Source organism: Pseudochaenichthys georgianus, chromosome 3 (assembly GCF_902827115.2).
Source record: "Pseudochaenichthys georgianus chromosome 3, fPseGeo1.2, whole genome shotgun sequence".
Lineage (NCBI taxonomy): Eukaryota > Metazoa > Chordata > Actinopteri > Perciformes > Channichthyidae > Pseudochaenichthys > Pseudochaenichthys georgianus.
In genome coordinates, this window is record NC_047505.1 from 9370199 (window position 1) to 9392349 (window position 22151).

The 22151-nt window shown below is 40.1% G+C and overlaps 1 protein-coding gene across 3 annotated transcripts in view; it reads left to right on the plus strand.

The window, feature by feature from the left end:
• dpy19l3 (dpy-19 like C-mannosyltransferase 3) overlaps window positions 1-22151 on the plus strand; it is a 104637-nt gene that overhangs the window by 59373 nt on the left and 23113 nt on the right. The window lies entirely within an intron of this gene.

A 22151-nucleotide genomic window follows, 5' to 3' on the forward strand; every position in this document is an offset into this window, starting at 1 on the left:
CTTGAGCACTTGAATGCTGATGACGTGAGAGCATGCACTTTTGTTACTACTAACCTGAACGAATAAAAGTCCGTTTCAAGTCATTGTAAACATTGGTTTAAAATTGGTATTAAGAAGATATTATTGACAGAGACACATTATGAAGACATTTTGACAAATGAATTTAATTTAAGAGTAGCCAGTCAGTGTAATTACGTTTTGGCGTATTTTGTTAAAAAGTGCTGCCTTAAGCACTTTTTAAAGATAGACACAGGTTAAGGCTATTTTATTATGTGATAACGTTCTGGTTCAGTGTCAACGACGAATGTAATCCAGCCTGTCAGAACACTCTCCAAGTAACGGCCACAAAAATTCACCAAAGTGTTTGTGCTCATATCAAAGTTCTTGACACGCCTCAGAAGGTTTCTGTCGTGCCTTCTGCAGTTGTTCTCATCGCAGTTTGTTGTTAGATCTTCAGCTTCTCTCCTGTCAGGGTTCCAGCCAATCGTAAAAAGTGTTGGGGCATCACATGGATGGTTTTAATCTTTATTACAACTTCTTCAATCCATCTTTTGAACTTCCTAAAAAAATACGCTATATTGGAAGTTGCATTTTTGCAATTTGAGTACAAAAAGTAATCGGTAACATTTATCTGTTAGATAATTCACTTTATGCCTCTAGCATTAATCCCACAGGAAAATCACTGATATTAAATGTTGTATTAACTCTTCTCGTGTTACATTTTTGTTCACATTTAAAAGGAGATTATCCTAATGTTTCAATGGATAATCAACCTATATATCATATGTATATCTATATATATATATATATTAGGGCTGTCAAACGATTACAATTTTTAATCAGATTAATCACAGTTTAACAATTAATTAATCATGATTAATCACCATTCGAACTATGTCCAAAATATGCCATTTATTTATGTATATTGTTGTGGGAATGGAAAAATAAATGAAAGAAGGCGGATATATCCATTTAACATACAGTATCTATGTTTATTATAAACATTTTCTGCGTGTCAAAATGAAAGACAACCCACACACCTATCAATCATCAAACCGTGGGGTCTTAATTCATTATGTGTTGATTTCTATCAACGGGTACTTCAGGAAACACAGAGGGTGGGGGCGGCGGCGGCTAGTGGAGTACTTCGTGACCACAGAGTGTGAACGTTGTGATCAGCTGTTTTAACAGCAGCCCTGTCTGTGCACTCTGTGTGCACAGAGAGTCGGTGCACTGTCGTCCGGTGATCTAACCGCCTTCTGGAAAAGCTTCACAAGTACGTCGGTACGCAAATGCGCTTTGTGACACAAGTGACGGTACACATTACAGATTACGCACATAATCTGCGTTCCAGTTATGTGCACCCCTGTACCAGAGCTAGGGTGACCAGATCCCAACAAACCAAATGTGGGACAAGGAGTATGGTTGTGTGGGACAATGTGGGACACCCTCTCAACAGCACCCCCCAACCCCCGGAAAAAAAAAACGTAACAAATATATAACAACAGAGCAGAAAGTGAAGTCAAAATGCAGTTTTTTAATAAAGAAAAGTAAACTAAGGCTAACCAAGGCAGAAGGCATTATTCACTTCAAGTGTTTAGAAATGCATCTTCTTAATTCAACTAGTGTATTACCTGTACAAGTAGGCACAACATAAATTAATAGATAAAATAAAACCAACACTGGCCAGGAGGGAACAGAAACATAATAATACATCAAATAAAATAGCTTTCAGTTTTGTCCATCACAGCAACAGAAGATGGGCCTTCTGTCACCTAGAACCACTGGTGTCTTTGACTCTGTCAAACAACTCTCCACAGAGGCAGGGGCAAGCACATCTGTTATTATGGACGCTGCTTTTGTACGACCACATGACATTTTCTTTACTATCTCAGAGTCTGGAAAAATGGTCGGCGCTAGCTTGTTACCAGTCATTTGACCGGTATGAATGGGAGTGTTGCACCGTATGGTAAACACTGGTTATTTCTGCTGCTGTCACCTTGTCTGAGTGGCCATCATTTTTTGGTTTGAGTAGGAATGTCTCCATAGAGTGGGATGTCTCTTTTTGAGCGACACGTTTCTTGTGAGAATCGCATTCTCTGTGTCTTTTGACGTCGTATTCACCGCCATGTGAAATTTAAAAATTACTCTTGCAAAGATTGCAAAACTCTCTGAGAGTCGCCCTGCACTGGCTGCACCCACGGGTAAGTGTCTTCCCAGTCTTTGTTGTATGTGCATCTTCTTAGCTGTAGTTTCAGTTTCCTCCATTTTCCATAACCTGCTGCGTCGCCTGCGTTCGTTGTTGTTGTTTGGCGGGGTGGGGGGGGGGGGGGTGTGAGTGAGTTACTCTCATTGGTTAACACTTGACCAGCACCCGCCGTGTGTTACAGTTTGATTGACAGCAAACACAGCCCCTGATGATAGCCTTCCCTGCTTTCTCAACAGCCATTGGATGAATCTGATTTTAAAGAAAAGCGTTTTAGCCAATCAAAATGAAATATGCGGGACATCGTCTCAATTTGCGGGATGCACCAAAAGTCGTGAAAATGCTGTGCAGTCCCGCGCAAAGCGGGACATCTGGTCACCCTAACCAGAGCCATATTATTACTATTATATGGCTCTGCCCTGTACTACAGCAAAAGTATTCGCCGTCGGGACTTCCTGCAACAACACCACGCCGTTATCAAAGATGTTCTATTGAGAAGACAATCACTACGTGACAAAAGTTTTCAAAACCGTGGCTACTGAAATCAATTTTACCAACTGCTGTCTGTGCAATTTACTCCGCGCGAGTTGGCAGACTTTATTTTGCTTACTTTAACATCATTTTTCATGGTGGGGCTAAGCCATTTCTTGGTATGGGTGTAGCCTACCCCAGCCATACCCTGGCGCTGCCACTACGTATGGGGCGGGCCATTCTGCACATGCGTTAAATGCGTTAAATATTTTAACGCAATTAATTCAAAAAATTAATTACCGCCGTTAACGCGATAATTTTGACAGCACTAATATATATATATATATATATATATAGATACTGTATACTCACTCGTCATTCACTCATCATGTGAAGGCATTAGAATTATAAATAACAAAAGATAATGTTTTATTTCGTATATATATTTTTATTTAATTAATAGTCTTTTTTCATTTAACGTATATATATATTTTTTTATATTCATATTTTGACTATGATGTACTTTTGTATATCAGTGTAAATTAGGAGTAAAGCAGTGATATAGGTGACTAGCATTGCGGCTCTGAGGCAGCTGTCGTCAACCAATTGGAAAGCAGCAGCCTCTGTATGAACATGTGTGAATGCTGAATAAAAAGTCATTGTAAAAGAACGTTGAGCTCAGTCCAGTTACCATTTTCCATAAACAAAGAGAGACCTCCGATATGACGGCGTAATCAGCTGGCCGAGGTTAGCCACTACACAAAAAGTTTAATAAAGGAATGGGAAAAAATGTGTGTCATTCTGTTACAGCAAAAGATCAATGTTCCCATTTTCTTCATTGAAATCAAATGTTTTGCTTAGAGTCCTCACACATGCCTGCAACTGGGTGAGATAAGACAGTATACAGCTGATGTGAATGGCTGAATGAATACGATTTCTGAGTGCCATTATTTTTCAACTAGTGAAAATCTTTTCCGGGGGAACAAATCGTTTGACTGTGTCTGTGTTTTCCTTCATGTCGTTCTTGTCATCAAACATATTTCAGACAAGATTCTGATGATTGGCAAACACTCTATTGAAACAAAATGCTAATTAGACCCAATTTAGACTGAGGTCTTTCCCATAGATAATCCCTGTACTTCACTGAATAAGTCATGATTCAAAGCTCATTATTTCCATGTTATCATCATCGTCAGCATGATGACACCGAGTGGACCAGATGGGATTTTTTAACAAATGGACAATTTTGGTCTAATCCTATTAGACACATAGTGGAATGGTGCTTCGAGAGAGAAGGAGAGATGGATACCGAGGCGGAGGAGGAGGAGGAGGAGGAGGAGGAGGAGGAGGAGGAGGAGGAGGAGGAGGAGGAGGAGGAGGAGGAGGAGGAGGAGGAGGAGGAGGAGGAGGAGGAGGAGGAGAGTTTGGGATTGTGAATGTATTTGTGCGTGTGACATGGGTTCCCTTCCCTCCGGAGATAATCCCATTAGGCTCTGAGGATTAGGGCCTGCCTACAGGTACCTTGGTTGGGGCTGAGCGCGGGGCGGAGCGCTAAACTGCTTGCTGCTGCGCTAATTACATTTCAGATGAAAGTGTTAAGATGGAGGAAAGGGCGTCATGTCACGCCGTATTCTCCTGCTGAATGAGGCAGAGGCTATTTAGTTTAACATGGATATATCTTGGGAGATCGTCAATCTGTGGCATACAGTAATGAGGGGAAGAACAAAGACACATGTGGAGGAGAGGATACATCTAGGCCTGGTAGCGTATTTATGTAAATCTGTCAGGGACTCGTTGTGGTAATTCTAGTTGCAGGGGATGCAGGTATGAATCATGTACCACTAATACAGGTTGCAGAAAAGGATTTCATGTTGTTGCTAAAGTGGGACCTTTATCTGATTTGACCGCGTAAATGAGTTTAACAAGATAAAAAAATCATCTAATTTTCAGAATTTGTATTTATACAAAGAGTATCCGAATCAAGATCAGGTTTAGGAAAGGATAAAGATATTAGTTGAAACTAGGATAAGGATTAGATTAGCTAATGAGACATCAAATCAAGTTTTATTTATATAGCACATTTATAAACGATTTTTGGTGGAGCCAAAGTGCTGTACATATAATAAAAATAGCCTACAGTAGAGACACTTTACAGCAAATACAACAGCACAGATTGTTCAGAATATCAGTATGTATCCTTAGATACATGTGCTACTAATGTGTGTTAAAGAGGCCCTATAATGCTTTTGGGGTTTTCCCATTGGTGTGTTATATAGGTTTGTGTGCATGTAAATAGGCAGGTCACGATAATTAATTTTGTTGGACGATACATTTTCCCGGAAATTATTGCGATAAACGATAATATTGTCGGCACCGTTGTGAGACCATTTTAGACCACTGACATAATGATAATATATAATAATAATTCAAGTACATCCTTACAAACTGAACTTTTTATTGAACATTCAACATTGCAAATGAAATGTGAAATAATATTCAAATATATAAATTATATATAATAAATAAAACAAATACATTAAATTATAAAAAAAAAAAAAAAATCACACAACCAAAACAATAAATTAAATAGACTCCATCTATCAATCAATACATCAATATATATATATATATATATAAATAAATAAATATCATATCCAAATTTGCAAAGGCTAAAATCGGTGTGTTCCATCCAGAGGGAGTTTCTCTCCCACACACGGCCTTATGATAATGCCCTCATCATAAGGGTCCCTATTACACTATGCAGGACAGTGGGTCATGACCTGGACTCGACATGTTTGAAGAACTAAGGGCTAGGTGAAGGTGATAACAACCGTCTGGACTTTGAACAACCATATTTCTCAAGTTTCCACTTGATAAGAGCAGCTCCTCGGCTCAGCTGTAGGCTGATACTCCTCTCTAAATGGACAGTCGATAAATCAATAGCAATTCCTAGTCGTTCCACTGCTTCCAGCCTTGAGTTATAGTTGTGAGCGTGCAGTTTAAAAAGCCACCAACATGGCCTCTGTCTGACCCATATGCGATCTGCCTCTCTGCTCCTTTGAATTTGCACACTTGTATTGCAAAAGCAGTATCCATCAACGGTAGGCTATAAAAAATCCAGAAGTGCTGATGAGCAGCAGGTTTTGAAATATGAACTAGATGTCTGGCACGGAGCGTTCAGGGCAGTGTGGTGCTACATGTGCAGCATTCACAGGATCCGCTCACTCTCAGGCACATGTTTGATGGAAAGAGGCTCCAGACTACAGGCTCACAGATAACCACAGCACGAACTCAGATCTGTTATCTCACTGCAGAGCTCTGAGGCTGCAGTGGGGGTAGGTGGCACAGCTGACATTTCAGAGTACAGATTGAGAGTCTTGTATTTCGTTTTCAATTTCTCAATTCAAAAGTTATTATTGGAGTACATCCCACTTTTGGATATTAGGATCAAATAGCTGAATCTGTGACAATATGGCTGATCTATTACATTCAGTTACATGTTTAAATACTGGATGCATTAGCACTTTGGGATTCCTTTTAGCAATGAAAGGTGCTTTGTAAATACAATTTATTATTATTAGTTTCTAGAATTATACGTTCAGTTCAATTGTTTCACTGCATTAAGAATGTTTCACTCTTAGATTTTAATAACTGTTCAAGATATTTAACCTTGATGCTGCTTAACAACGTATTATGTTAAAGATAAATAACAATTCAGTAATTGTATATGCATCAATTGTATTTATCTATCCTTTTTAAATGTTGTGAGCTCAATTTCTTTTTTTTCAACTTTATCTTTGTCAGAGTCTTTGAGAACTTGTAAAAGGGCTTGATAAATAACTTGTATTATTAGTTGTATTATTATTATTATTATTATTATTATTATTATTAATAAAGGCTCGAAACTAACTATAATTTCCATATTCATTCAATATGCATATTATTTAATGGAATAAGTGTTCAAAAGTACGACAACTCCACAACACAACAGCTTTTTCTGACATTTTGCATGAATGCATACAGTATATCATCTTTAACAATATATCAAAGTAGTAATATTCCTCTGTCAATCGACACAACATATTTGTTACATTTTGTTTCACAAAGTAAGCTGTCATTAAGTCAAACCAATGGTACCTTACACATGGAAGAGAACCATCCCAGTGTCTACCACACAGTAAAGCATACAGCTCATTCATTAAACACCAGTGTCCAAATTGGTACTCGATATTGATACACCCAAAGCTTAGATATCGGTATAGGGACTGACAATGTCGAAAAAGACCGATGCAGCCATATATCGGAGGGTACTCATAAGATGTGTGTAGTGTTCATTGGCACTAAAAGTTTGACACGATATGAGGCAGAAATATATCGTTACACAAATCAATTCCTCCTCTCTTTCCTCTCTTGTTTCCCCATCTAACGGCATTCATCATACACATTTCACCACATACAGAGGTCATTTGATAATAGCAGCCTCTTGAGGTTCTCTGTAGTCTGAGATAATATTTTTAGTTTTGAAGGATTCCTTGTTTTTCTTCTACCCCCCTCGCTCCTCTTGTGGCTTCAGATATACAGTCTGTGGTCGAGAATGATGAAGGCTGCGGTGGAAATAATTAATGAGAGCTTTGACAGCAGTTTTGCTGTGAAATTCAGGGGAGTCATCTAGCTGCGCGGCATGGAGACCCGTTCGGAGAGGGATCAAAGGAAAAAGTCAGCAGATTTGACTGAAACACTGACTCAGTTTATCGCACAAGCTCATGCTGAAACACAAAAATAGGTCATTTGTCAGGGCCTTCTAAAACACCATTAGCGCCGTTCCAAAAATTACTCGGATAACTTTTTCTGACAGCAAAAAAGTACCAACATTGACACAACACTGCAAAAAGGTTATCAGGCAAGTCCAAAAGACAAATGAATACACCAATGAATATTGCTGATAGAACAATTAAAATGGTGTGTTAACAGAAAGATAAATCGCCTTCAGCCATCACGCGGCAGATACACACATTGTTCACTTTCCAAACATTGCGATCAAAGGCAATTTTGCTGCATTCATGTGGTTCCAGAATAATCAGAGAATGTGTTCCCCACATCAATGCCCTCAAGTTGGGACAACGAAGGAAGAATGAATAATTATCACAATAAATGTTAATTATGATACTTAATATAGTTATTAATTATATTCATTCATATGGCTTGATTACACCTTAGTGGTGATGTCATATGTCTCAGCTTCCAAATACTGTGACCATTGTCTTTTGTAGATGTTTGTCCTCACGCAGAATTAAATGTCTTCTTGGTTAAGGCACAGGAAGTGGCTTGGGATTTTCACAATAAAAGAGGAACATGTCAAATAAGAATCTACAGCTCAATTGCCATAATATGGAGTGTCAACATAGATTTTAAAATCTTTTGGTTATTCAATCAGTTGCTTTTTTTTTTCTTCCACGTGTCCATGTATGCCCAGACCATAGACTGTATGGACGTAGGGTCTGTGACGTCACCCATAGGATTCTGCAGAGTTGCAGAGAAGCCCTTAGTAGGCGGAGTCGGCCACTAACGTCTCGACAAGTCTACATTCATAATCAAACGAAACAATCTGCAAGAGAATTAGCTATTTTGTGTTATTCTTTATGCTTGTCATTCGCACGTTAATACAATAAAAATAAGTAGGCTACCGATACATACCAGAACAATTGTGGCGATGTTCAGTTTAATAAGCCTTGTTCAATATAATTTATTTAGCTAATACTACAGCGGGCTGCAGGCGAACCAAGTCCGCGTTTCGCTGCATTCCATGATCTCCAGTTATAACGCCGGCCGGAGCTAACGGAGCCGCAGCTTGCGGCCGGAGCTAGCTCCCTGCGGCTCCGTTAGCTCTGGCCGGCGGACTCCGGCGGCCACCACTGGGATAATTGGGTCCCCTTTTAACAATTGTTCACGTTTAGCATTATGGGCGTATAGACAATAAAAGTCTTACCCAAGGCTGAATCATAAACTAAACTGTATATATATATATATATACACTTTAAGACCTAATATAAATAAAAGGGTCGCGTTATAGAACAATTCACTCAACAATTAATAATCATGAAGGTGGAATCTAACTATATCCGGAATAATTTGTATTGCATCCAGGGGTAGAAACGTGTTTATTTTAGCTGTAAAGTTGGGCATTTTAACATGGGGGTCTATGGAAATTCATCCTTTCTGCAGTCATCGCCTATCGGCCAATAGATGAACTGCAGTTTGTGGCACTTCCTTATTGGCCTCCCGGCTCTGCCCCAGAGTTTGCCGCTTGGCCCAGACATGCAATAAAGAGAACTGAGCACCAGCCTCTTCAGGTGACACGTCCTTACTAGCTGAAGTTATATTGTTAATAACACAACAGTAGCACTGCAGGTAATGTTCATCATGTTTACAGCCAAACACTGCTGTGGCAACACTATATAAACTCTCGTAACAGTAGCTGAAGCATTTGAGAAGGTGTTTTGAGAGGACAGTCATTATTAAAAGCCATAAACAATGCTTGTGTTAATTCCAGTAACTAATGCTGTCATTGCTTGGGGTGTCTTCATTGTTCATCCTGTCAGGATAAAGGTTAAGCTGGTGCAAATAGAGCTCATCCCTCTCTTTCCAGATCTGTCTCATTGTGCCTATTTATCTTTCTAATTCAAACTAATGACCTAATCCACTCTTGGAAACACGTGTCACGATTCATCTGTATATCAATCCTTCGGTAAAAAAAACACGTCATCTCTGTGTGAAAGTGTACTACCCTCACTGTTTGAAAAAAAATCCTCTGCTAGTGCTTTGACTGACTCAATCTGTCGCTCCCTTAATTGTCTTCCTGTCACACTGCTACTTGTCGTGATTTAAATTGTCTAAATTCGCCGCATTTTGCCTCATCCTTAAATGTTTGTGTGTGTGTGTGTGTGTGTGTGTGTGTGTGTGTGTGTGTGTGTGTGTGTGTGTGTGTGTGTGTGTGTGTGTGTGTGTGTGTGTGTGTGTGTGTGTGTGTGTGTGTGTGTGTGTGTGTGTGTGTGTGTGTGTGTGTGTGTGTGTGTGTGTGTGTGTGTGTGTGTGTGTGTGTGTGTGTGTGTGTGTGTCCAACCCAGTCTCACGGCATTTCGTGTTGTAGTCACAACATTTAATCTATTGATTCGTGTTCACCAACACGATTTTACCCTTTTTTTCATGTCACACAGCACGATTTTAAAAGCAATGTATTTCCATTGGTAATGTGTTTCGTGCCTGCACCACGTCTTTTTGTCCAGTCGGGTCTTGGAAGACCGGAAGCTGTGTGGTTCATAAAAACATGTTCTTACTCAATATCAAGCCACGATTATTGTTTTTATTTTAAATCGTATAATGTCGGACCTTTTTATGCCGTCCGCGAGGAAAATAAATGAGGCTCAGAGCCTCAGAATACTGAAATCTGTATTTTTTCTGTCGCTATCTTGATTTTTGACACAAGAAGGTAAAGCTCAGTACAACTTATAGAGGAGGGAAATTAGGTGAACAAAATGTTACAATTAACTTCCATGAATTAAAACACACTGCAAAAGTATTTGAAAAAAACACAGTGGGAAAGCTCACGATGCCTTATTGTCTATTATACTCTAAATGGGAGCATATTGTATGAAATGAACATCATGCTGCCCTAAAGTATAGACTTGAGACCATAAATTATTTGGAAAGTTTTAGTGAGGTAAAGAATAAAGTTAAAAGTAGGCGAGATTTCTCATCGATTTTTATATAATTGGACATTGGACATCTCTTCTGGCCATTAAAGAGTTAAAGTCACTTTATTGTCAATCTTCTGTGTGTGAGATACAGACAGGGAGATCCAAATACTGTTTCTCACAATCCAGAGGAAGACAACATTTAATTATTTAAAATATATATATATATATATATATACATATATGTATATAATATTCATACATACTCACCTGTACATTTATATATATATATATTTAAATATATATATACATATATATTCACTTCTGCATGGTCTTTTTTTTTTTCGACCCATAGTTTGCTGCCGGGCAATGAACACAAATACTGGCATTACTCCGACAATAGTCTTTATAGTTCTTATCAAAAATCTAATCTCGAACAGTAACGAGTTTGACATGTTTCCCATGTAGAGGTGACATTATATAAACACAGAAATGTGAGGAAAATAAACGTGCATCAAATCGTTTATGGCCCACTAAGTATGTTAATGAACTTGGTTTGATTTTAAATTGGATTGCCAGTCTATTTTCAATTATTATACGGTAATTCCCCAATATACCCATTTAAGGGCAGCAGCTCTAAGTGCCGTGTACAAAGCACAAACTAACAAGCCACTGACATTTGACAGGTAATGTTAAACTCAGACAAAAGAGAAAAGAAAGGAAAGGGAAAGCCACTTAAGTGCAGTGAAAGGAAATAAAACATGCTTCTACAGAGCGCCATGATTATTGTGAACACATTTCAGATGTATTTGAATGATGTGCCACTTGCTGTTTCGATGCATTTATTGGTACATTGCAAAAATAAGATTTTATATTCCTGTAGAACATTTCCTTCAAAGCAATTATATTTATTCAATATTCTCACCTAAAGAAATACTCAACACAATGATTGAACACATAACATAACATCATAATTAAACTTCGCCCTATAGTTATCGTGGGAGCCAAATGTAAGGGTTCTTTGGGAGGCAATATTTTTTGTTGACAGCAATTATACCGCAACATTGAACCCACAACTCTCATCGCAATATGCATCAAACTTCCACTTGCACTCGCCATCGCAGAATTCAAGGTGATTGATTTTTTTTCATGTTTTAAATTGATAAAACGAACAGAAGGAGTGGAGAGGTTTGGTTGTGGACTGCCTACACCCGCAATAGTAATATTTACTAAAATGGGCTTAAACGCAACATAATGCCAACTCTATCAAACCTTAAGTCAGTTTTTAAGGTCACAGTTAAAAAACTAAACTTACTTTTCTTCGGCCGATTTATTCATGGGATTGTTTTAAAAATTGAGCATTATGGGTGCTTCCCCTGGACAAAATTAGGACAATGCCCCAATGTAAACACAAATTAAACTAAACTTAGCTCTTGTGTCCGTCCCATGATTCGTATCCCCTCCAAATTATAATAGCTTCTTCCTTGGCCCATGCTACACCCTTGAAGCAGTTAAAGGAAAATCAAACAATTGTTTTAGCAGATAGACAGATAATATAAACCTGCTTAAAGGGGACCTATTATGCAAAATCCACATTTTCCTGTCTGTTATCAATCAATCAATCAATCAATGTTTATTTATATAGCTCAATATCACAAATGTTACATTTGTCTCAGTGGTCTTCAAAATATGTACAGAATATCAGTATGACAATACGACACCCTCTGTCCTTAGACCCTCACATCGTACAAGGAATAACTTCCGGAGAAAACCCACAGTTTAAAGGGAAACATGGGAGAAACCTCAGGGAGAGCAGCAGAGGAGGGATCCCTCTCCCAGGACGGACAGACGTGCAATAGATGCCGTGTGTAAATTGAAAAGATAATACATTTGCAACATAGGTAGTCCAAATGTTTGGAAATGCATGTGTGTATAATAGGAAGATGAATCCACGAGAATATCCATCCAGGACCTATGATCCAGGACCACAGCCACGACTCAAGATCCAGGACACAGGACCGCAGGATCATCCATGACTCCGGATCCCGGCGTATATAGACACCAAAAAGAAAGACATTTGGGGAAGCTGGGTTAATCGGAACATGAGAGTACACAGGTATAGACAGAGAGAAGGAAGAAGTAAGATGTCCCCCGACAAACTAAGCCTTTATCAGCAAAACTAGGGGCTGAATCTAATCAGCCCTAACTATAAGCTTTATCAAAAAGGAAGGTCTTAAGCGCACTCTTAAAAACGGATAGGGTGTCTGCCGCCCCGAACACAAACTGGAAGCTGATTCCACAAATGTGGAGCTTGATAAGAAAAGGCTCTGGCTCCCATTGTACTTTTAGAGACTCTAGGAACAACCAACAACCCTGCATTCTTGGAACGCAATGCCCTAATAGGACAGTAGGGTATAATGAGTTCTTTAAAGGGGACCTATCATGCAAAATGCACCTTTGTACGTCTTTTATACATGAATATGTGTCCCCGGTGTTCCAGGGAACTCACCAAGTGTCAGAAAACACAACCCTCTCTATTTTCCTCCTTCGCCAAATCTCTAAAAAAGGGGCTGCAACGGATCGGAAAAAAACGGATCCAGATTCCAATACTTTTCTACGTCACAAAGAAGTGCTCCGCTTATTGGTCAATTCTCCACCTATCAGGGGAATGAGCCACGGCCACGTGCATTGCCAAACCTCTCATTCGCATATAGGCTATTGGCAGGCTAAATAATCAACACCCCAGTCACATCTGTGTTTTTGCCTGCTCTTGCCAGGATGTCTAAGCCAGTTAAACGTTGTGCTGTTGTTGGCTACAAGACTCGGGACAGGGGACTGCATGCAATGCCATCAGTGGAAAAAGAAATGAATCTGTGGCTAGACTTCATTTACAAGGGACATGTGCCAGAAGACCACGGAAGATTTCTGTTTGTGTGTTCCGAACATTTTACCACGGACATGTTTATTAACTTCTCTCAAGTCCAACACGGATATGCCTCCAAACTAATGCTAAACCCGGGATCAATACCAACCATCCGGGACCAGGCCAGTGAGGACACATCCAATTTTGAAGCTGTAAGTTTTTATTTAGCGGTGTTTTTCCTGATAAAGCTATCTCTAGCTTGTAGAATGTAGCTTCGCCATATCAATGTCGCCTCAAACCCAAATAGTAATCGGTTAGGAGTTTATATATTTTTGTAGCATTTTATTTTGTACGCTCCGCAGTCTTTGCTTTGTCATTTGAATTATCAGGCATTTGCTAACATGTTCGCCGTAATGGCGATCTGTGTGAAGGCTGTAAAGCCACGCTCTAGGCGATAACACAAGTATTTATTCTCCTATTTATTAGTATTTTGTATCCTCTACAATCATATTGAGTAAGTTATAATAACAAACGTAATCTTCTGTAGGCAAGTGCCGTTTTTTCCAGCGTTATATGTAAACGCTTTTGTGATTGTAGTCTGTAAGAACGATCAGATATCATCGATCTGTAAGCTAAGCTACGCTAATGAGACATGCCGTGTTTTGCAGCGTTATATGTAAAAGCTTTTGTGTGTTTACTTGTTTGCGCACATGAATATAAATGGGGGTGTGTTAGGATACAACACTGTGTATGTATGCGAGGGGACACACACACCACGAGTAAAACTGAGCTAAAGCCCCGTCGGTCTGTTGTTATTGACAAGGCCTTACCTCTAGCAACAGGCTAATTAGTGGCTAGCACTCATTAGAGTCAGTCTACTGAGCTCAGCCCCTCTCCAACACATCACCTGCATTGAGTCAGAAACACAGCATGCACGTTACGGTTCAAAACTAACTCGGATTGGAAAAGGCTAAGCAAAGAGCTTTGCTAAATAGAGTTTTGCTAAATAGAGAGTTTTAGCCCCATCTTTTGGGATTTCAGACTATATTTATCCAAATAGTATTTTCTCATCCTGAATACTAAGTTGAGATGATTTTGTTCTAACTATGTGTTCTATAATAAAAAAATTAGAAAGAAGTTTCAGTTTTTTACATGCATATACTAATCTAAACCACATTTTTTGTTGTGCTTTTTTTACCATTGCACAGCCCTACGTGGCCAACTTGATGGACCTCATCTTCGACCAAGTCTTTGTGGACCCTGCACCATTATGAGCGACCTGACAGGGAGGAGGTCATCGCCGGGTATGCTACACGGTTCAATTTGGCTGCTGTCTGAACCCAACATCGACATTTCACGGATCAGGAAACTCCCTGCGTATCCTGAGGACAACGCAGGCCGGAATCACCACTCTGATCCTGCGTCCAAGGAAGCCCCAGCACCAGCTCACAAAGCTTCTGTAAAAATATTTAGTGTCATTTATACAAAATACAAGTAAGCTACATTTAGTGTTTTTGTATGGGTTTTTTTAACCGTTGATTTTGACAATAAAGTTCCAAGTTGATATCAAAATGTGTCGTGATTATTCATGTTTGGATGGGTAAAGAATATTCTTGTTGAGCATATTTGTATAACAAAGTCATGTTTGAGTTCATGTGTATGACATCATCAGAATGTGCCTGAAACGTGGTGATGCTAATGAGCATGCGCAGTTACAATAAACGGCAGTACTCCAGGCCAAACTCTGAGCGATGTGGTCGTGTGTTTCTTCTGTCCGTTAGCATACTTGCAAGCTACTTTGGTTGACTGCAAACGTGAAGACGTCTGCTGAATATAATGTCTCACGCAACAGGTTATGGGCCCAGTCAAGGAGGCCAAAGGTGGTTTAAGTTGTTATTCGACGGTGACGAGAAAAACTTTGAGTTATGGGAGACGAGGTTTTTGGCGCACATGGAACTGCGCGGCCTCAGTGAAGTTATCCTGGAAGAGCCCAGCGATAGACTACAACGACGAACAAGCACTTGAAGAAGACGCAACAAAGAATGCAGAGGCATATGCTGAATTAGTGCAGTGTCTAGATAATAAGAGTTTATCACTCATAATGAGAGACGCGAAACGAGATGGAAGAAAAGCGTTGGCAATACTCCGAGAGCACTACGCGGGAAAGGACAAACCACGAGTCGTGAGCCTGTACTGTGAACTCTCTTCTCTCCACAAAGCAAGCAACGAGACTGTTACTGATTATGTTATTCGAGCGGAGACTATATTCACGTCTTTGAGAAGGGCCGAAGAAAATATCAGTGATGGGTTGCAGATTGCCATGGTAGTGAAGGGGTTACCGGACTCATTCAACCCGTTTGTCGTGCACGTCACTCAAACCAACGACCGTCTAACGTTCGGTGAGTTCAAAGCTAAACTGCGGAGCTATGAGAGCACTGACAAATATAGGACGAGTGACATGAAAACGGACGAGGACGGCGTTATGAGGACTAGCGGGGCGAGGACACGAGGACGTGGAAGAGGGAAGAAGATGGACTTAGCCGACACTGAATGCTACACATGCGGGAAAATGGGGCATATGGCTAGGACATGCCCTAACGAGATCCAAGCGAGGCGAGAGGAGCGACGGTGGGACACGCCACACCGAGGAAGGGGCCAAGGCAGAGGGCTGGGCCGTGATCAGGTGAATAAGGCAGACGGAGACACGGAGGATGATACCGGTGCATCATTCTTTTTCAAAATAAGTGACTGTCAAAATCAAGTAGGAAATAAGAGAGGTCTTATGGTCGACTGTGGTGCCACGACACACATGATTAATGACCCGGCAAAGTTTAAGACAATCGATAAGAGTTTTAGACCCGAGGAACATGTGATAGAGCTGGCAGATGGAACGAAAACGACCGGGATGGCGAAGATGAGAGGAGAAGCCGAAGTTGTTCTGCTCGACAGCGAGGGACGGCAAGTGAAAACGAGGCTCAAACGAGCGCTTTACATCCCATCTTTTCCACAAGACATTTTCTCCGTGAAAGCAGCGACAGCCAGCGGAGCTGAGGTCCGCTTCAAAGACGGTGATGATTGGCTGATTCATCAAAATGGTACTAAGTTTAAAATGGATGTGTATGGTAGGCTATATTACCTTAGCACAGTAGAGGATGAAAATACTGATGATGTTTGTAATGGTTGTCATGACATCCAGACATGGCATAGAATACTTGGTCATTGTAATTTTGAGGATGTGTCTAAACTTGAGAAAGTGGTTAAAGGTATGTCGATCAAAGGGAAACATGACATTTCTAACCATAACTGTGAAACATGTACGCAGGGAAAATTTACTCAAAGCAGAAACAGGCAGGCAGATGCAAAAGCTAAGACGGCACTAGAGCTAGTACATACAGACCTATGCGGTCCAATAGAACCAGCAGATAAAGACGGGTACAGATATGCAATAGCATTTACTGATGATTATAGTGGGATGATTTTTCCCTACTTTATCAAAGCAAAGAGTGATACAGCAAAAGCTACTGAAAAATTAATAGCGGATACTGCTCCATATGGACACATTAAGTGCATAAGATCTGACAACGGTACTGAATTCACTGGGCATGAGTTTCAAACTTTACTTAGGACGAAAGGGATAAGGCACGAGACAAGTGCCCCATACTCACCTCACCAGAACGGTACTGCTGAGAGAGGTTGGAGGACCTTATTTGAGATGTCACGATGCATGCTATTGGAGAGTAAACTCCCAAAGCAGTTATGGACATAGGCTGTACAGACAGCAGCACAGATACGTAACAGGTGTTACTGTAAGCGTCTAGAGCAGACACCATACCGTGTTTTTACTGGCAAAACACCCAACTTGTCCAACATGAAAATATTTGGCTCAGAATGCTACGTGTATAAACAGGATAAGAAGAAGCTAGATTCTAGATGTGCAAAGGGTATTTTTGTAGGATACGACAAATATAGCCCAGCATTCCAAGTATTTTATCCTGAGACAGGGAAAGTCCTGAAACATAGGCTGGTAAAATGTATCACAAAGAGTAGTGCAGATAGTCAGACTCAGACAAATCATAATATGGATTTTGACCCTTATGGAGAAACTATTCCCACAACACCAGCAGGGACAAAAATGGTGAACCAGAATCAGAGAGAGCCTAATGTGGGTGTACAGTCCTATAGTGAGGAGAATATTGAGGCTAGTCAGATCCAGACAGATGGTACTCAAAGAGAACAGGGAGAGAGTGCACGACGCTATCCCACTAGACAAAGAAATGCTCCAAAATATTTAATGGAGTATCAGTGTAAGGCTGATTGTAAAGATGAAGGTGAAAATGTAGATTATTTCTACAGGGTTGCTTGTAACGTACCCAAAACATACATGCAGGCTGTAGGCTCTAGGAAATCAAAAATGTGGGCTGATGCAATGAAAGAGGAGATAAACTCTTTAACAGAGAATGAGACCTTCAGTCTGACCACACTGCCAAAGGGCAAGCAAGCAGTGGGAGGTCGTTGGGTATATGCAGTAAAGGAAAGCCCAGATGGAGCTGAGATGTTTAAAGCCAGATATGTAGCTAAAGGCTATAGTCAAGTAGAGGGAATTGATTACAAGGAAACTTTTTCACCGACAGCAAATATGACTTCTGTACGTACATTGATGCAGGTGGCTATACAGGAGGATCTTATCCTACACCAAATGGATGTGAAGACAGCTTATCTCCATGCACCAATAGACTGTGAGTTATATATGGAACAGCCCGAAGGTTTTGAGGCAGAATCCAAAACAGGGGAACACTTAGTGTGCAAACTTAACAAGTCATTGTATGGTTTAAAGCAATCTGGGCGAAACTGGAACAAGTTACTGCATGATCATCTTACAGAGAATGGGTTTGTGCAAAATGATGCTGATCATTGTGTCTACAGAAAAGAGTCTGAGAAAGAAAGAGTTATTCTGCTGATATGGGTAGATGACCTACTTATAGCGGCCAATAACAACGGCTCACTCAGTGATGTCAAAGAGATGTTGAAGAGGAAGTTTAAAATGAAAGATTTGGGTGAACTTAAACACTTCCTAGGTATCGACTTTACACAGAGTGAGGGGGAGATCAAAATGAGCCAAAAGAGACACATAGCAAAGATGCTAGGCATGTCAGAGTGCAAACCAAGGTCAACTCCATGCGAGCAAAAGTTACATTTTGACACTGAGGGTGAAGTTATCGATTCAACAGGATACAGAGAGATAGTAGGTAGCTTAATATACATTATGACATGTACTAGACCTGATCTGAGCTGGATTGTGAGTAAACTATCACAACACCTAGCAGAACCAAAACAACAACATTGGGCTGCAGCAAAACAACTGTTGAGGTATCTAAAGGGTACAATAGACCAAGAGCTACATTACAAGAAAAGTGAGGAAAGCCTAAAGCTTGAGGGATACAGTGATGCTGATTGGGCAGCTGATCAAAATGATAGGAGAAGCACAACTGGATATTGTTTCAGCTTAACTGAAAATGGTCCAGTTATATCCTGGAAAAGCAGGAAGCAGCCAACAGTGGCGCTATCGACCTGTGAGGCCGAGTACATGGCATTAGCGGCTACTACTCAAGAGAGCATGTACCTTGTACAGCTATTAAAAGGGGTAGACCGTAATAGCCCACATGTACCAGTGAAGATATATGAGGACAACCGGGGAGCAATAGCTCTATCCAAAAACCCTGTATCCAGACAGAGAAGCAAGCATGTAGACATCAAATACCATTTTGTACGATCTGCACATGCTGAGGGGAAGATATCTATTACATATTGTCCTACTGCAGATATGGTAGCTGATGTCCTAACCAAGCCGTTGACAAAGGCACAATTTGACAAGTTCAAAGGGTATTTGTTTGGAGAGTAATGCAAATTGCAGGTATACAAATTGAACACTGCTAGAGAAGCTTTTGTTTTGTTTATTTGGATTCTGTGTACCACTGTAGAGAGTTATCAACATGTCTTTGAGTGGGAGTGTTGAGCATATTTGTATAACAAAGTCGTGTTTGAGTTCATGTGTATGACATAGTGTTGTCACGATACCAACATTTTGGTTTCGATACCGATACCAAGTCAAGAATTGCGATTCCGATTCTTTTTCGATACTTTTCTTAAAAAAAGGGAAACAGTCTTAAATATAATCAGGGATGCAAACTCATCAGGTATGAAAAAGGTGACAAGGATCCGAGCCCCCGACCCACGGAATATCGGCTTTAAAATTAGGAATAACAGATGATTTTAGCAGTCAGAACAACTAAAGCAGCAGGTAATAATAACAGAAACGCCAAAGAGTCACATCTAATATAAATATATATAAAAGCATTTATTTTAATTGTGTAGCAGTGAGTTTAACATTTTGGCAGCACTGTTGAGCATTTTGAAAATGTATTTTCATGCCTCTGTGCAAGGCTTAGTCTTTCTATCTTTATGGTCAATGGTGTAAAGTAACTAAGTTCATAAACTCAAGTACTACTTGGGTACAATTTTGAGATACTTGTACTTTATTTAAGTATTTCAATGTTTCTTTTGCTACTTTGTACTTCTAATCCACTACAGTTCAGAGGTACATGGTGTACTTCTAATCCACTACAGTTCAGAGGTACATGGTGTACTTCTAATCCACTACAGTTCAGAGGTACATGGTGTACTTTTACTCCACTACATGTATTTAATACCTTTAGTTACTTTAGATGTGGACAAATGATGTGAAATATAACCAAGTGTTGAATCAGACTTTAGTTCCACCTGGAGTAAATCCACCAGCTACCCTGCAGTCTACAAAGTACTTCAGACTAGCTGCACCTTCACCAGCTTTGAGAACACTTTCATGATCAATCATTATAAAACATCATATATATTATTCTGAAATGGACCAATCTGCACAACGACTACTTTTACTGTAACACACTCCTACACTCTGGTGCTTCTAGTACAAGACCTGAGTACTTATACTTTTACTGTCGCTACTTTAACTATATTTTGATGATAATACTTTTGTACTTTTATTTGAGGATCATTTTGAATGCAGGATTGTTCCTACATTCTGGTACTTCTACTTTTACTCAAGTACAAGATATATATTTATACCACCTCCGTTTATACCCTATGAAAAAAACTAATAGAAAACGAAGGCTAAAGCTAACGTTAGCAGATAGTGATGCTAGTTTGCTAGTTAAGTTTGCTCAACGATAATATTGCGACAGAAAAACTTTTCAGTGCACATCATGCTCTGCCGCTCCGACAGGGAGCTCTGCTCTGAACACCTGACTTCTGGCTCGTTCACAGACTTCTGGCGTCTTTTTTGTCAACAAGCCGAGGCGCAGCGGCAGTTTCAATCCCTCTTTCAGCCATGCTTCTAGTTTTCTCAAATGCTCTGGCAGCTAGCGCGTGGCCGCGTGCACGAGAGAGGGGAGGGACTTAGAGCGTGCTTGAGAGGAGCGGGACTGCAGGCACGGCTGCAGTGCAGCGAGTGGAAGCAGAGCGCTGAACACACACGGCTCTTATTAAAACGGCGCTTTTTCACGGGAGTACTTTTCCCCGTCATTCTTAAAGTACCGATACTAATGAAACGGAGGAATCGTACCGTTTTTAACGGCAGAGTATCGCGGTACCTTTCAAGTATCGGTACACCGTGCAACACTAGTATGACATCATCAGAATGTGCCTGAAACGTGGTGATGCTAATGAGCATGCGCAGTTACAATAAACGGCAGTACTCCAGGCCAAACTCTGAGCGATGTGGTCGTGTGTTTCTTCTGTCCGTTAGCATACTTGCAAGCTACTTTGGTTGACTGCAAACGTGGAGACTTCTGCTGAATATAATGTCTCACGCAACAATTCTGATTTCAAAAGCATAAGGTTGTGTGTGTGTGGACCTTTTTGTCGTACACATGGGTGTGTTATGCCATTGCTGTGTAGTATATAATAGTACAATGACAGAATGAAAGATTGCATAAAGCCATATACACCAGTATTTATTTCCATGAAGAATATTCGCATTCGTTTTACAATTTCAGTCAAAACAAACCACTCACTGCTCTATTTGCCTCAACTGTAGTCCACCATGTTCAGCTCTGTAAATATTCAACGCATTCTGCAGGGAGAACACATTTAGGCACACAGGCTCCAATCCAGGATGGTCCACCATACAGGTTACAGAGTCCTCAAGTTACTGCATCCGTCTTGACACATTGTGATAAACATATATTGAATGACATGTGAAAAATGTATTTAAACAGACAACTTAGTAAAGCTGCCATAAATGTTACCTGTGGTATCTCCATGCAGCACACATTCTCCGTTCAGAAGGCATCGTGGCGCAATTTGCACAAAGAAGTCAATAACTGAGCTTTTAAAAACACATGAAACTACACACATTGCTGACAACTGAGGTGTTGTTGGAGTTATACTTTTTATCATCCTAAGTTATTCAACTTTCCAACGGTTGTTGCAGGATGTTGGAAGAAAAGGACTGTAAACTATTAATAAACGCAATGAGGCCATTGTATATATGCTGAAAATATGAATGTCTCCCTTTATAAATATATATATATATATATATCGCTGTTTTTGCGTTACAAACTGTACACATTGCATTCTTGCTAATTCGCCAAAATATGAACGGAATAAGGAGCAAGCATCGTAACAGAGTAAAATAAATAGGGACAACAGCTTGTCAGCTAACCATTCAGAAACGTCCTGCTGCAACCGAGATTTTTGCACCTCCACCAAAACCTCCGCTGCTTCAGGGTCAGTTTCAAAGACGGGCTTGCAATAAAGCGAAAATGAGCGAAACGAGGCATGTCTAAAAAATGATCTGTTTGGTATTTTGAAAAATAAAATGTATAAATATACCTTATATAGGTATGGTCATACACTATATCATTTA